General features: G+C 47.2%; 1 long non-coding RNA gene across 1 annotated transcript in view; it reads right to left on the bottom strand.

The window, feature by feature from the left end:
- LOC104999255 overlaps nucleotides 1-11,550 on the bottom strand; it is a 19,439-nt gene extending 7,889 nt beyond the window's left edge. Inside the window, exons 1-2 of the long non-coding RNA XR_826576.1 lie at nucleotides 11,331-11,550; nucleotides 1,894-1,944 (exon numbers count right to left, since the gene is read on the bottom strand). This is a non-coding gene — a long non-coding RNA (uncharacterized LOC104999255). The remainder of the gene's footprint in view (nucleotides 1-1,893; nucleotides 1,945-11,330) is intronic.
- Between the last annotated feature and the right edge of the window lie 5,354 nt (nucleotides 11,551-16,904).

The following is a 16,904-nucleotide window of genomic DNA, read 5'->3' as shown; positions in this document are numbered from 1 at the left end:
CTTCTCGACCCAGGAACAGAACCGGGGTCTCCTGCATTGCAGGCAGATTCTTCACCAACTGAGCCATCAGGGAAGCCTGACCCCGAGGACCCAGGCCCAGCGAGGGACATCCTGCTTCCTTCCTGCCTCTACTGCAGCTCTCTGATCAGAACTTCCCCCTCAGGGCCTCCTCCCGGCTGCCGGTCCCTTTAGCCTCACTCCCGCTCCAGATGTGCCCAGAATGAGCACCCACACACACAGAGCAGCCAGGTTTCTTCCTCCCATGGAGACTTCCCCAACCGGCATTTCCAGTTATTTAAAGAAGACAAATAAGACTTTTCTGTAGGATGACCACGTGTCCTGATTTGCCCATGACTGTCAGTATGATTATGACAACATAATCATGAATTGTGTGTTCTTTTTTTAATTGGAGTGTAATTACTTTACAATGTTGTTAGTTTCTGCTGTACAACAACGTGAATCAGCTAATGTATACATATATCCCTTCCTTCTTGGACCTCCCCCTCACTTCCCCATCCCACCATCTAGGTCATCACAAAGCCCTGAGCTGAGCTCCCCGCGCTTTATAGCAGCTTCCCAGGAGTTGTCTGTTTCACCCGTGGTGGTGTATATACGTCAGTCCTAATCGCTCACCTTGTCCCACCCTTCCCTTCTCCCCTCTGTCCACATATCTGTTCTCTGTATCTGCATTCGATTCCTGCCCTGGAAATATGTTCATCTGTATTATTTGTCTAGATTCCACGTCTATGTGTTAATGTACAGTATTTTTCATCAGAGAATTGTGGTTCCTTTTGACTCAAATTGGTGTCTTCCCTGGTGGCTCAGACGGTAAAGCGTCTACCTACAATGTGGGAAGACCTGGGTTCAATCACTGGATAGGGAAGATCCCCTGGAGAAGGAAATGGCAACCCACTCCAGTACTCTTGCCCGAAAAATCCCATGGATGGAGGAGCCTGGTGGGCTGCAGTCCATGGGGTCACAAAGAGTCGGACATGACTGAGCGACTTCACCTTCTCTTTCTTTTGACTCAAATAAGATATACTATTTTGGACACTAGATTAACCTGGTCTCTCAATTTTTGGGCTCAGGGGCAGGGCACCTTCATTAACATTACCTAAGTGTGATGCTCCCATCTGAAGTCACAGCAGGCTATGGAGAGAGACATCAGGAGGTGGGCATTTCATACGGCTTGCCCCACTGAGTTACAAGTTCTTTTATCTTGGTTTCCTCAGAGCTTGGGCTTCCCTGATAGCTCAGTTGGTAAAGAATCCACCTGCAATGCAGGAGACCCCGGTTCTGTTCCTGGGTCGAGAAGATCCGCTGGAGAAGGGATAGGCTACCCACTCCAGTACTCTGGCCTGGAAAATTCCATGGACTGTATAGTCTATGGGGTTGCAAAGAGTCAGACAGAACTGACCGACTTTCACTTGCACGTTTCACTTTCCTCAGATCTTGGCCCAGGGCCTGGAACACACTGGAGTGACGTGTGTGTGCTTAGTTGCTCAGGCGTGTCCAACTCTTTTTGAGACCTCGTAGACTGTAGCCCACCAGGCTCCTCTGTCCCTGAGATTTGCCAGGCAAGACTACTGGAGTGGGCTGCTATTTCTTCCTCCAAGGGATCTTTCCGACCCAGTGATCGAACCCTCATCTCTTATGGCTCCTGCACTGGCAGGCGGATTCTTACCACAGAGCCACCGGGGAAGCACACCCTAGAGCAGTGATTCTCAAACTTTTTTGGTCTCAGAACTCTTTTGCATTCTTAAAAAGTATTGAAGACTCTAAAGAGCTTTGTTTATGAATATTATATCTAACATTTAGGAATTAAAACTAAGAAAAATTTAAAATATGTATCAGCGTTGGTTTACATTTTTGCAGGTCTGTTCAGTATGTTACCTAATAGTTTGTTCTTGCAGAAACTCCAACACATAGTCTCTGAAAAACTCCCTGGAGAGAGAAGGAAAAAGGGAAATAAGCTCTAGAATTATTATTTAAAAAAATAATTTTGCTCCCATGGGTCCCTGAAAGCATCTCAGAAACTCCTGGGAATCCCAGACCATACTTTGAAAACTGCCTCCCTGTCTAGAGACCATCATACTGAGTGAAGTACGTTAGGCAAAGGCAAATATCACATGGTGTCGCTTATAAGTGGACTACAAAATGAAATTGGTGTAAATGAACCTATTTAGAAAATAGAAATAGAGTCCCAGATGTAGAAAACAAACTTACAGTTACCAAGGGGGCAGTGGGGGTGGGAGGGATAAATTGGGACATTGGGGTTGACACATACTACTGCAGGTAAGACAGAGAACTGCTAAGGGTGGTCTGATAGCACGTGCTGTTCATGGGTTCTCAAGGCAAGAACACTGAAGAGGTTTGCCATTCCCTTCTCCAGTGGACCACATTCTATCAGACCTCTCCACCGTGACCCATCCGTCTTGGGTGGCCCCACATGGCATGCTTTAGTTTCAATGAGTTTCACCCTGCTTATTAAACTTATATGCAGAGTACATCATGAGAAACGCTAGGCTGGAGGAAGCACAATCTGGAATCAAGATTGCTGGGAGAAATATCAATAACCTCAGATATGCAGATGACACCACCCTTATGGCAGAAAGTGAAGAAGAACTAAAGAGCCTCTTGATGAAAGTGAAAGAGGAGAGTGAAAAAGTTGGCTTAAAGCTCAACATTCGAAAAACTAAGATCATGGCATCCGGTCCCATCACTTCATGGCAAATATATGGGGAAGTAGTAGCTGACTTTATTTTTTTGGGCTCCAAAATCACTGCAGATAGTTATTGCAGCCATGAAATTAAAAGACGCTTACTCCTTGAAAGGAAAGTTATGACCAACCTAGATAGCATATTAAAAAGCAGACATATTACTTTGTCCACAAAGGTCCATCTAGTCAAGGCTATGGTTTTTCCAGTGGTCATGTATGGATGTGAGAGTTGGACTATAAAGAAAGCTGAGTGCTGAAGAATTGATGCTTTTGAACTGTGGTGTTGGAGAAGACTCTTGAGAGTCCCTTGGACTGCAAGGCGTTCCAACCAGTCCATTCTAAAGGAGATCAGTCCTGGATGTTCATTGGAAGGACTGATGTTGAAGCTGAAACTCCAATACTTTGGCTACCTGATGTGAAGAGCTGACTCAGTTGAAAAGACCCTGATGCTGGGAAGGATTGGGGGCAGGAGGAGAAGGGGACGACAGAGGATGAGATGGTTGGATGGCATCACCGACTCAATGGACATGGGTTTGGATGGACTCTGGGAGTTGGTGATGGACAGGGAGGCCTGGCGTGCTGTGGTTCATGAGATCGCAAAGAGTCAGACACGACTGAGCGACTGAGCTGAACTGAACTGATAGCACAGGGTTCCTCAGTTGTGTCTGACTCTTTGTGACCCCATGGACTGCAGCACGCCCAGCTTCCCTGTCCATCACCAACTCCCGAGCTTGCTGAAACTCATGTCCATAGAGTAGGTGGTGCCATCCAGCTATCTCATCCTCTGTCATCCCCTTCTCCTCTCGCCTTCAATCTTTCCCAGCATCACGGTCTTTTCAAATGAGTCAGTTCTTTGAATCAGGTGGCTGAGGTATTGGAGCACAACAAGTCTCTGTAATGACCTATATGGGAAAAGAATCTTAAAAAAAGTGAATATATGTAGATGTTTAACTGAATCACTGTGCTGTACAGCAGAAACTAACACAGCTTCCCTGGTGGCTCAGATGGTAAAGAGTCCGCCCACAATGCGAGAGAGCTGGGTTCGATCCCTGGGTTGGGAAGATCCCCTGGAGGGGGAAATGGGAACCCACTCCAGTATTCTTACCTGGAATCCCATGGACAGAGGAGCCTGGCAGGCTACAGCATATGAGGTCGCAGAGTTGGACACGACCGAGCAACTAAGCACTGCACAGCACAGCACGCTAAGTGAAATGTCAGGAAAAGACAAATACAGTACAATACATGTGGAATCTAAAAACTGAAACAAATGAGTGAATCTAACAAAGAAGAGCAGACTCTCAGATAGAGTGAAGAACCAGTGGATACCAGTGGGGAGAAGGGGAGCGGGAAGAGCAATATAGGGGTGGGGAGCGGGAGGCACAAAGAATTAGGTATAAAGTAAGCTGCTGCTGCTGCTAAGTCGCTTCAGTCGTGTCCAACTCTGTGCGACCCCATAGACGGCAGCCCACCAGGCTCCCTCGCCCCTGGGATTCTCCAGGCAAGAACACTGGAGTGAGTTGCCATTTCCTTCTCTACAAGGACATATTGTTTAACGTGGGGAATAAAGCCAATTATTTTATAACTGTAAATGGCATATAACCTTTCAATATTGTGAATCACTATATTTTATACCTGTAACTTACATTGTACAACTATACTTCAATATTAAAAAGAAGATTAAAAAACCCAACACATTTGAGGATGCTAAAGAAAAATAAAGCAGGTCGGGGGTACCTCCCAGGGTCCCGTCTGCTGCCCTCCTGGCCTGGATCCTGTCCTCTTATTGTGCTATGCTTCAACTTCTTTGCAGTGGAGGTTAGTTTTTTCCGTAGGCGTCCCATTGGCCTGGGTCATGGAAGTGCAGAGAAACGGGTTCTGTGTTTCCATCTGGGACCTGTGAGTGGTTTTCTATGAATTCCACAGCTTGGGGTCCTGGCACCCTGAGGGGAGTTCACATTCAGACTTCCCTCTGTGGGAACCTCAGTTGTGAGATTTCAGTTTCACTTGGGAGAACTTTTTCTTTCCCTCTGGTGCTCCAGGCAGATGATACCTCTTTGCCATTCTCTGAGCCACTGGGGGAGATTCCCCGCCCCCCACATCTTCTTTTCGTGGAGGAGGCAGTTCTTCCACAGGTCTGCTTAGAGTCGGGGCCCCAGGTCTGCTCCGTGTGATGAAAGCTGGATCCCACTTTGTGTGTGCCATGGGGACCTCTATCTGCCTGGCTCTCCAGCCTCAGTCGGTTCCATTTTATAGCTTCTTCTGGCCTCCTGTTTTCTTTCTTTCTTTTCAGTCTGGCTCAAAATTTAAAACATATCTTGGTTATATTTTATCCAGGACTTCTGTGTGTCTGGAACAGGAGGGAATAGACAGTAACTCTGATTGCTGTGCTACTAGGATTTTAGAACGTCTTTTTATTGGCTTGTCTCAGCCCCTGAAATGCTCCCTCTGGCCTCCTGCATTGTGGTTAAGAGCACGATTCTAGAGTCAGGCTCTCTGGATTCAGATTCTGGCTCCACCACTTATAAAATGTGCACCTATGAAAAGTTAACTAAGCTCAGTCTCCTCATCTCTACAGTGGGACACTCATAACACTGACCTCCTTGGACTGTTAGGAAGATCAAATAAGTTAGCATTGATAAGGTGCTCAAACGGGTGTCTGGAACCAGTTGTGATAAGTCCTCTGTCCATGGGATTCCCCAGGCAAGAATACTGGAGTAGACTGCCGTTTCCTTCTCCGAGGGATCTTCCTGACTCGGGGAACACACCCAGATCTACTGCCTTGCAGGCAGATTCTTTACCATCTGATCCACCAGAGAAGCCCATATTAATAGGTGCTAGTTGCTATTTATTTTGCTTTAGGGACTTTCCCCGTTAGTCTGCTTCTAATAAAAGACTCAACTCTTGGAAAGTATACCCGTCAGGTTACTGCTCTGTATTCACTGCTAGTATGTTCCGTTTATTCTGTTCTCAACCAGTTGTCATTCTGCAGAGGAGAGACGAGGAACCCGAGGAATTGGAGTCTAGTGGCTGAGCTTTGACGCGGACGGGTGGTTCCTGAGAAGGGTGGTCAGGGAGGCTGGTCTGTCTAGGTGTGGATCCAGAGGGAGCGATCTTTGAGAAAAATTGAGAAACTGGGACTTCTCTGGTGGTCCAGTGGTTAAGACTCTGAGCTTCCACTGCAGGAGGCCAGGGTTTGATCCCTGGTTGGGGAACTAAGAACCTGCATGCATTGCAATGCAACCAAAAAAAAAGAAAAAAATTTAGAAATTAACAAAGAAAAGAAGCTATTTCCGATGTTGGCTCTTTCCTATGGTTTTGAAGAAGGAGTCTGTCTTTTTACTGGAGTCTTTGTCTGGGCCACTTTTGCATTTATTTTTTACGACGAGAATATTACTTCCTGGTAGACGAGTCTAGGAAACATTTTTAAATATTCCTGTGGGACGCTAAGTGTCTGATGAGTTTCTCTTCCTGACGTTGTAAAGTAAGTGCTCAGCCTTGGAGTCTGGACCTCCTGTGCCTTCCTGAAAAACACTTGGATGGGTCAGGCTGCAGAGAGATTTGCTACAGATGGATAATCACTCTATAAGGGCTAGGAATCTTGGTGTGGACCCTGGGGTCAACTTTGGGGGAATAAGAATACTTGGATACATATGCTTCTATTTCATGTTTTGTAGAAAATGAATATATTGGCCAGAGTGAACTTTGTCTCAATAACAGGTATCCGTTGAGTACCTACTATGTTCCAAACATCAACATCCAGGAGGCAACCATTATACTAAATTTCCTAGACATTCTCTCAGATTATTCTCTACAGGCAAAGACACACACACACATGCATTTTGCAAAAGGTACTTTTGTGTACCTTGCCTTTTCACTTAACATTGTATCTTACAGGTCATTTTGCATCAGTGCATTCTTTTTAATAACTACATAGTGTTCCACCACATGGATATACCATCGTATATATGAATAATGCCTAGTTGACTGAGAGTTAGGTTGTTTCCAGTCATTTAAAAATGCTGCAGTGTATGATCTTATACACACAGGTTTCACAGAGGTGAGCATATATCAGTAGGATAACTTCCTAGAAGTAGAATTTTTAAAAAATCCATGTACATCTTCTCTAAAAATGTCAAGAGGGAAAAGTTCAGGCTTTTGAATGAATCAATGGGCTGTGGGAAAGCGGTGCAGCAGGGCGCACTGGCCCGGGAGTGCTTTATTGCAGATAATCAGCCAGTGAACTTGGATAAGTCCTTTTACTTCTTTGAAGCTTAGTTTCTTCATTTGTAAAATGGAGCACTGGGTCATTCAAGGCTGAGGGAGAAACGCCCATGAACCCATGCATCTTTTCAAAGCATTTACCTTCCTAAGAGTAGATTTCCTCTTGATTCCCAGGCTTCTCGAGCTGGGTGCGTGCATGCTAAGTTGCTTCAGTCGTGTCTGACTCTTTGCGACCCCATAGACTGTAGCCCACCAGGCTCCTCTATCCATGGGATTCTCCAGGCAAGAATACTGGAGTGGGCTACCATGCCCTCCTCCAGGGGATCTTCCTGAACCAGGGATCAAACCCAGGTCTCCTATGTCTCCTGCGTTGGCAGGTGGTTTCTTTACCACCAGCACCACCTAGGAAGCCCAGAGCTAGGTGAGGTGGTGGTTTTGTTTTTTATTTTAATATTTGTTTATTTATGTGGCTGCATCAGGTCATAGCTGTGGCAGGTGGGATCTTTCATTTTGGTGCATGGACTCTCTAGTTAAGGCGCATGGGCTTAGGTGCTCTGAGGCAGGTGAGATATTAGCTCCTCCACCAGGGGTTGAACCCAGGTCCCCTGTATTGCAAGGCAGATTCTTACCCTCTGGACTGCTACTGAAGTCCTGAGGTGGTGGGGTTAGGTTCTATTACTTCCTAAGGAGAAGGCACCCTCCACTGCCAGCTTCCATTTTGTAGGAACATGCAGTTCAGTGAAAACAACCCTGAAGAACTGGGGAGTCTAACCTGTCTTATCCCAGTTGGGTGACATTGGGAAGTCCTCTTTTCTTGTATGGCCTCATTCTGTTGTTGAGTGGATGAACCAGGGGGAGGTTCAGGGTTCCAAAGAAGGTTAAAGCCCATTTCCCTTCCCCCCTCTTTTTTTTTTTACACAGGGGACCCTTCACAGGACAAACATGACTTCACTGTGTCCAACTTCCAAACAGGACTGAGTCCCTATAAGCATCCTTCCTTCCTGTGGCCAGTATTTGCTCAGAAGGGTGGGCCAGTCAGGGAGCCCCAGGTAGAGAGAGGAGAGATAATTGCTGGTGGGAAAGATTAGACTAATCCCCATAAGCCAGCAAGGCCGCTGATGAAACCTTTTCTTCGGGTTCTGTCTGTGGTGCTCTTGTGACAGATAATCATTCATTACCTGAAGTAAGCCCTGAGCTTTCCCAAGAGTCCGGTTGTTCAGAAAACCCTGACCCAAGTGTGGGCACCCGTCATGATGGCGCAAGTCCAGGCACCAGAGGGTCCCAGTCCTTCACCGATAGGCATCAGTCACTAGTGGTCAGACGCAGAGCTCTTGGTTAATGAAAGACTATTGCTGGTTGGTAACGGAAGTGTCCACACGACTTCAGATAGTGACCTTTGCTGATAAATTTTCTTTATAAATATTTTTGTTCAAGTTCAGGCTTGAGCCTTAAGGGCTGATTAGTGGAGGTGTGTACACAAAGAACAAGGCTGGGTCTTTGCAAGGAGCTTTGACTGACTGTGATGGTATGAAGTTGAGAAACATGAATGATTAGGATTTGCTGTTGTGTGGAAGTTTCCTCCATCCCTCAGGAAGAGTCTCACCTTTCACGTGAATCTTATCCATCCTTGAGCCTCTCCATCATCATAATATCCCAGTTTTCCTGAAACTTCAGACTAAAGTGAATCTCCACACTTACAAAATTCCAGAATGGGGAAACAGCTCTGGGGCACCTTAAATTGAGGTCTCCTTCTGCCCCAGACCACCAGAAGAAGAGCGTGTCCCTGGCACCCAACACTTGCAGGCTGCAAGCAGAATGGCGGCCATCTTGGTGGTCAGATCTTGTCCAACTCAAGCCCTGATCACTTTACCTGGTGTCAAGCCTACCTCTTAGCGCGTATTTGGGATCTCTTGGAAGACTCTGTCAGACTCTTCCCAAGCATTGCCTGGAGCTCAACTTTTCTCACTTCTAGAGTTTTCTCACCTGACCTGGCCCCGTTCTTTACAGAGTGATCCCAGCACACCTTCCCGCCTCTCTCCTTGTTGCCTGGGACCTTCTCTGCTTACAGACTCCCAGCCACTGGCTGCCTCGGGCTGGGCTTCTGTTCTGGGGTCCCTGCATGTGCACCTGCTCTGTGCCCAGGTGCCTGGCTTGGAGACTGAGTCTTTTGGAAAAAGAGCCAGCAGGGCAGTTCTGAGGGGACAAGCTGTGAGCTTCCAGAAGAGGCTCTGGAGGTTCTTTGTGCTCCCACCCCCATGGCTTCTGCCCATCTTGCAGCTTTCCCCTCCTTGGGTTTCTTCTGGCTCCCAAGACCCCAGTTCTCACGGCTCCATAGCCTGGCAGTGTCACTCTGTTGGTTGACTTCACTCATCAGTAGGTGGCATGAAGAGCTGGTCCACTGACCCTGTTCAATTTAGCTGGTGTCTAACTTTATAGCTGGGTTCTTCTCACATTGGCTTTGACCTATCAGAGGGCCCAGCCCTGTTCTGTAACACGCCTGTGAGATGGGGAACCTTTATCTCTGGCTCCCTCAAGTTTCCACATGGTAGGGCAGTATTAGGGGCAACTCTTTGGTCTTATTTCTGTCTCTCCTCAGGGCTGTATCTGTCAGGCCACGTTTTCCCCTGAAATGCAGACAGTTTGGGCCCATCTTCTTGGGACAGGCTGTCCCAAATCTGCCTCCTGCCCTGCCCCAAGTGGAGGGAGCTTACTTTTCTTACATCCCAGCAATGCTGCCCAGGCCTGGGACTGTCACTCCCAACTGGGGAGGCAGGTAGGACACAGGTGGAGGCAGGCAGAGTGCTTATAACTCTTCACACCAGCCTCTCGAAGCCTCCACTTCGGGCGAAGAGGCTGATACTTTGGCACTAGACGTAAGGAACCCACCTGTCAATGCGGGAAACGTAAGAGATGTGGGTTCGATCTCTGGGTCAGGAAGATCCCCTGGAAGAGGGAATGGCAACCCACTCCAGTATTCTTGTCTGGAGAGTTCCAGACAAGGAGGACAGAGGAGCCTGGTGGGCTACAATCCATAGGGTTACATAGAGTCAGACACGACTGAGCAACACACACACAGGTAAATTGAAACTGGTTATCCACTGGCCAGCCCCAGGAGGGAGGAAGCGTGGAGAACAGGTCTCCTCACTTCTAGTTAGCAGTGGGAATTAAAGTGCCGTGGGTCTCTCACCCACTCAGTTGCTAACCCCAGAGCTTTCTCTGTGTAATTCCTCTTTCTGATAGCTTCCTGGCTAAATCCACCAGGAAAATGGTCTTCCTCTGATGTATCAGCCCTTGTTGCTGTTGTTTTAGTTGCTAAGTCGTATCCAGCTCTTCTGCAACCCCCTGCGCTATAGCCCACCAGGTTCTTTCTGCCCATGGGATTCTCCAGGCAAGAATACTGGAGTGGGTTGTCATGTCCTTCTCCAGGGGATCTTCCTGACCCAGGGATCGAACCCAAGTCTCCTGCATTGGCAGGCAGGTTCTTTGCCACTAACCCATGTGGGAAGCCCTCCCTCCTGAAAAAGATTTCCCCTCCCCCTGCAGGCCAGGGTCATCTACCCAGGCTCACGTGGTGGACATTAACATGGGGTCACCTTTCGCAACAGCACGACAGTGACTTTTCTCCTTTCCACGTGCCTGCCCTTCCAGACCAAGAAGTGTCAGCAAACACACGTATTGCAGTCACGAGGAGCAAGCCTTCCGAAGCCTGCTGGCCAATTCCATCATGCTCCTGCTGGAGTATGAAGGTGCCTGGGGTCTTCTGCGCACCTCCGGCACTTGCAGGAATAGGTGAATCCACCTGAGAAATCTTTGGCTGCCAGTGTCATCGGGCCACTGGCCACCCTGCGTGACCTTTCCCTCTGCCTTCCTGCAGACACAAATGTCCCCAGAGGTGCGTTCAACCACAGAAGCCGGGACACAAAACTAGGTTCTGGTTTTCCTGAAGGGGTTCACCCTTCCTCAGCGCTACGGCCCTGGGGAAGGTTTGCAGGGACCAGACAAGGCTTTCATCTCTATCTTTCTCTCCAGCTCTATCTTTCTGCCTTTTCCAGACTTGTTCTTTGTTTAAAAAAAAAAAAAGGTCCGGAGGGGAGGAGCCACGGTGGCTGTTGTCCAAGGGATGTAATTTTAACCCCCTCTGCTCCTAAAAAATCAATATTCCTTTGAGTCTCCGTGAAGAGTATTTTATAGACTCCTTTCTGAGCAGCCCCAATCTGTAAAGGCTGATATTATCTGATGACCCTTCACTTACTTACACATTTTTTTTTTTAAACAAAATATTTCCTGAACCTCACCTTTCTCTAGAACTAAGACCTTATTGCACGTATCTGTTTTGTGACAATATGTCTTATCTGTCCAGTTTGAAAGGAAAAGCACCTCATTTACATACCTGGAGGCACCGGGGGGATGACAAAGGTCATCAGCTGACGTGGTAGCCTCCAGCTGGACGGGGAGCGGGAGGGAGGGCAGCCATGTTGTCCGTGAAGGGAGGAGGGAGGGCAGCCATGTTGTCTGTGAAGGGAGGAGGGAGACTCCAGGCTCTCAACCAAAGGCAGACAAAAAGCCATCAGCTGGAGAACATGTGTCTCCTGTGATCGGGTCCAGGCTTCACCAGTGTTGCCTCAGACCGAAGGCACACAGGTTTATTCTTATTGTACGTGTCACTTCACAGGAGAAACAAGCCACCTCCACTTAACTGCCAAATCCCAGAGCTAGGACAGACTTCAGACGGCGTGTCATCTGACGTTACAGACTGACGGCTGGGCAGGCCGCCACGTGCACGTGTCTTTTCGACCTGAGCCGCTTTTGTGGTTTGTGTCCTTGTTTCTTTTTTTTTGTCCCCCCTGGTTTTTATTAAACCTTATATTTTATATTGGAGTATAGCCAATTAACAATGTTGTGATGGCTGGTGGCTCAGACAGCGGGAGACCTGGGTTCAATTCCTGGGTTGGGAAGATCCCCTGGAGAAGAGAATGGCAATCCCTCTCCAGTATTCTTGCCTGGAGAAATCCCATGGACAGAGGAGCCTAGCCGGCCATAGTCCACGGGGTCACTAAAGAGTTGGAGAGGACTTAGAGACTGAACAACAACTGAGCACCTTATAGGCACTTTGAGTGACTGTTGAACGCCTCTAGCACAGTTGGCTCCGATTGTTAATAACTAGCACAGAGGAATGAAAGCATCCACATCTGTTCCACCCAACCATCATGTTAGCATCCAGTGAGGCTGCTCTTGCTCAGAACTGGTCCAGAACTTGACCTTTGACCTTGCTTTAGGGGCCATCTTTGAGCCACTCGAGAAAACCTGTCCTTTTTCTTCGTTATCATGTCAAAGTTTCCACACAAACAACACTTACCACCTTATTCAGTTGTGAGTCTTAAATCTGACTCTGTCAACATCTAGGATGTCCTAGGTCTCTGAACCTGTAAAATGTTCCATACATTTAATTGTTATTATTATCTGGCTAAATAGCCATGGCCAAATCCACTTTCAGGGTTGAAAAATCGCCACCATTGAGAATTACCCAAAAGATAATTGAGCAATGAAAGAAATGCCAAGAGAGATATATCAATACATTTTGAACAATGGGGATGTCGTTGGAATAAGAAAGTACTTTAAAGGAAAGTCTTTCCATTTAAATGAATGAAAAAAAAATCAATCCCATTGCTATATAGTTACTCTGTGCCTCAAGGAACAAGCAAGAGGGAGGAGAGAGCTAAAGAAGTAACAACACAGTGTTCAGAAATAGTAAGACGGCAGGTGGATCTCACTCAGTGGGTTTCTCCATGTGACCTGATTCCCGGTTGCCTCCATTTATCACTAGGAAGAAGAGTAACCCTTGGGGTAAACCTGCTCTTTGCTCCAAAATAATGGATGCAAAAACTTCCTCTAACTAGACTTTTCCCAGGGATGTTGGAAGTGTTTAGACAGGCAAGATTGAGTACTGCAAGGAGGACCCAGATATGGAGCTGACATTATAGTCGAGGAGATAAAGCAGAACAGAGAAGCATGACCAGCATTAGGGAGACATGCGAAGGGTGGGAAGAGGTCAGCTTCCATGGGTGTGTCCCAGAAAGGTGCTGTGGAAGAAACAGCGCTTCTGTTGAGCTGTGAAGTCCTGCAGGCGCAGGGAAGGTGTGGAAAGGACAGAAGGGGGAGGGGAGGGAGCCACATCAAGCTAAGAGAGCAGGCTGATTACTTATTAATAAATGACTCAGCTAAAACTTACACAATAGAGACACAGTCTGTGGATTAATCACTGACTTTCCTCTGCATCTTTCCTTCCAGGGTGGAAAGAGCAGCGTGAGTTTCTAATGCCCTGAAACTGATTTTCCATGCAACCTGGGAAGGTCACTGGGTCCCTTGGCACCTCAGGTTGCACATCTGTTAAAAAAGGGAGGACTACCTGACAGTCCTATCTCACCAAGTGGTTCTAAGGGTGGAACGATCTAGTGCATGCAAAAAATTATTCATGTATTCAAACATCCATCTATCGGGCCCTCTGGGCTCCCATCAGAAGCAGAGGGGGAAAGGCGTGGATGTGGAATTCCAATTAGCTCAAGAGCTAGAACCAGCTCCATCAGGAGGGAGCAGGGGATTGTAATGACCAGAGACATTTGTGCACTGGCTTTGGAAATGCTCTCTTGGCCCCTCAACTGCTGGCAACTGTGTCTTTTCTGTCTTTTCGTTAACTGTGAAAAGAAAAGCTCAATGCCAGCAGAGAAGCTTCTCTTGGGAGGAAGTCAGCCAGGATTGGGAGTCAGCACCCTGAAGCTGGCCTGGTTCCCAAAAAGAACCAGCTGCCAGCCACCCTCACCCCTCACTTGCAGATGTCTTGCCTAGGGACTTCCCTGGTGGTCTCGTGGCTAAGACTCCACGTTCCCCATGCAGGGGTGCCCTGGTTCAATCCCTGCTCAGGGAAAGGGATCCCCCATGCCGCAACTAAGAATTCACACACCCCAACAAAAGATCCTGCATCTTGTGATGAAGATCAAAGATCCTTTGTCCTACAACTAAGACCCGGTGCAGCCAAATAAACAGATACATATTTAAAATACACACATATATTCCCTAACTGAAACAAAACAGATATCTTGCCTAGGACTGTCAGATATTCCTCCCCTTTTTAACAGGTGTGCAAACAGAGGTACCAAGGGAGCCAATGCCATCTGAAGGTTACAGGGAAAGCGTGTTACAGGGCATCAGATATCCTTCTCTCCCTTTTGGTAAACCGCCTAATGTGAAGAGCCAACTCATTGGAAAATGCTCTGATGGCGGGAAAGATTGAGGGCAGGAAGAGAAGGGGACGACAAAGGCTGAGATGGTTGGATGGCATCACTCACTCAGTGGACATGAGTTTGGGCAAACACCGGGAGATGGTGAAGGACAGGGAAGCCTGGCGAGCTGCAGTCCATGGGGTCGCAAAGAGCCGGACACGACTGAGCGACTGAACAACGAACAAGGGCACACTCTACTTGCAGACGGGAGTGTTTGGCTTTTTGTTTCTCCGGACCAAAGGGAAGAAGAAAGGGCCTTCTGGGGGAGAGGCAGACACACGGCTGAGCGTGAGCTTACCTTCTCTGAGGAAGACCCCAGAATGGAGCCTGTCAGCTGCCCTCCCCTGGCTTGATACTGGTGGAAGACTCCTTGCTTTATCTGAGTTTCTACCCTTCCACGTTTTCCCTGGGTTCTCGGGGCAGGGCAGTTGCTAGGAGTCCCTGAAGGAAGATTAGGAAGAGGTGAAAAGGTAAGGTCTGGGGCAATATTTACTCTCCCACGGCAGTCTGTGTGACCAAGAGGATGAATAAGGAGAGTACAGATAAGGTTAATCAACACAACGAGCCCATGGCTTCACTGGGACACTGGTTACAGTTGTCCCAAACCCTGAGAATGCGTTTTGATAAAGGGGAGAATCATGTGGGGTTTTTCACTCTTGAATTCCCTCAGAAAACCAGGCTTTTCCAGACGCTGGTTTGACACTCTCTGTAAACACAATTAGTCTGGGGTCCCTGCCACACGGTAGTAAAGATGCCTTCAGAAAGGCAGGAGGGAGATTGAATGATTACATTACTAGAGCAAATATATGTATGATAAAGTTTTATGAGCTCTTCTTCCAAGAAAGGGACTCTGCAAAAGCAGTATTTTATTATCCTTGTTTCAAGGCTCAGGGAAATGTAACCTCCCTTATTCAACTTGACCGTTGGTGATCATATTTATCTATTCACGACTTAGCCTTTCTTTTTTTTTTAAAGAAAGAAAATTCAGACCAAGCATCATATTGGTATTACTAACATTATTTAGTAAAACATTAAACATTTTGTTTTATACCATTAATCATTCTCTTCTAGAGAGGAGCTCGAAATTTCTCTGGCGAGATAGCAAAAGTTAACTGTAGCAAGCAAAGATTCAAATATTATATAAAGTGATTTCTGGCCGACATGATGAGATTTTCTTCTTTGTAGAATGCTTACAGTCATTTCACTGACTCCTGGAAAACCGGATGGGAGCTGATGGATGAGCTAAAATCAGCAGTCCACTTTGAAGCACCAGAATCCGATTTCGGGGAAGACATCACTTCCACGGACGGGGTAGGGAGGATGGTTTTGGGATGATTCAAACACATTGCATTTATTGTGAACTTTATTTCTAATCTAATGCCGCTGCTGATCTGACAGCAGGTACCCATCCACAGCCCCGAGGTTGGGGACCCCTGGGCTAAACGATGCTTTGGGCCTGATTGTTGCCTTTTCCATAACAACAACCCTCAGGTAAAATAAAAGCTTCTGTTCAGGGTTTCCCTGGTGGCTCAGAGGGTAAAGAATCTGTCTGCAAGTCAGGAGACGCAGGTTCGATCCCTGAGTCAGGAAGATCCCCTGGAGGAGGGCATGGCAACCCACTCTAATATTCTTGGCTGGAGAATCCCATGGACAGAGGAGCCTGGCGGGCTACAGTTCATCGGGTTGCAAAGAGTTGGACACGACTGAGCGACTAACACACACATTCTCGCCTTTGCAGCCAGGGACTTATAGTCCAAGACAGTCAGTTGTTGCAGTAACAACATGCTGCTCTCATGTATAGCTAAATGAATATAATGCAAGCTAACTTTTTGCATTAATTAAAGGAAAAGAATGTATCTACACCCAGCAGGTGAAGATGAAATTATGGAAGCCGTATAGCAGTGCCAATCACCTGCAGTTTTCTGGTGAGTCGAAGGAAAAGTTCTGCTGTTATATTTTGTTGAATGACAAGATGTCACAATAATTGGTTGTTAGAATGGATCTTTCCAAGGAAGCGGTTAGAGCCTCAAAGTAATCAGAAGACAAGGAAGCCTGGTTCTAGGTGTTGTTTTCATGATGTTAGCTTTTTTCTTAAATCAACCTTGTAGAGGTATAATTTAAAATGCAAATTTTAACTTTAATTTTAAAGTTACCCAGGCGCCTTTGCAGTTAATCACTGCCCTCTATCACATATGAAAGTGTTAGTCACTCAGTCATGTCTGACTCTTCATAGCCGCATGGACTGTAGCCTGCCAGGTTCCTCTGTCCATGGAATTCTCTAAGCAAGAATACTGGAAGGGATGACCATTCCCTTCTCCAGAGGATCTATCCCACATAAGTGCCTCCAAACAAACATGGATCTGACTTGACATTCAGGTTTTAGCCAACTGAAGTTGGAATAATTCTGACTCGGTGCCTAGCAATGCCCTGGTGCCCTGGTATATAAGGTCAATATAAATAAGGATGCACTGATAATAATTAAACCGATCCAAACAGGGTACAGAGAGTGGGGCTCTGTAGCTCCAGGATTTGCTTAGAGACAGACCTAGAAGATGGCTCCTGTGCAGCGGCCCCTCCTGTGTCAGCTAGAGACAGAGTGGCAACAGGGTGAGGCGGCTTTATGAGCCTGGTGATGACTGCAGGGTGGCCGAGTCAGGGCGTCCTGGGGGTCCAGGAGGGCCAGTGGG

The sequence above is a fragment of the Bison bison genome, unplaced genomic scaffold (genome assembly GCF_000754665.1).
Source record: "Bison bison bison isolate TAMUID 2011002044 unplaced genomic scaffold, Bison_UMD1.0 scf7180017864349, whole genome shotgun sequence".
NCBI lineage: Eukaryota > Metazoa > Chordata > Mammalia > Artiodactyla > Bovidae > Bison > Bison bison.
The sequence above is the reverse complement of the archived record's forward strand: the minus strand, read 5'-3'. Positions and strand labels throughout refer to the sequence as shown.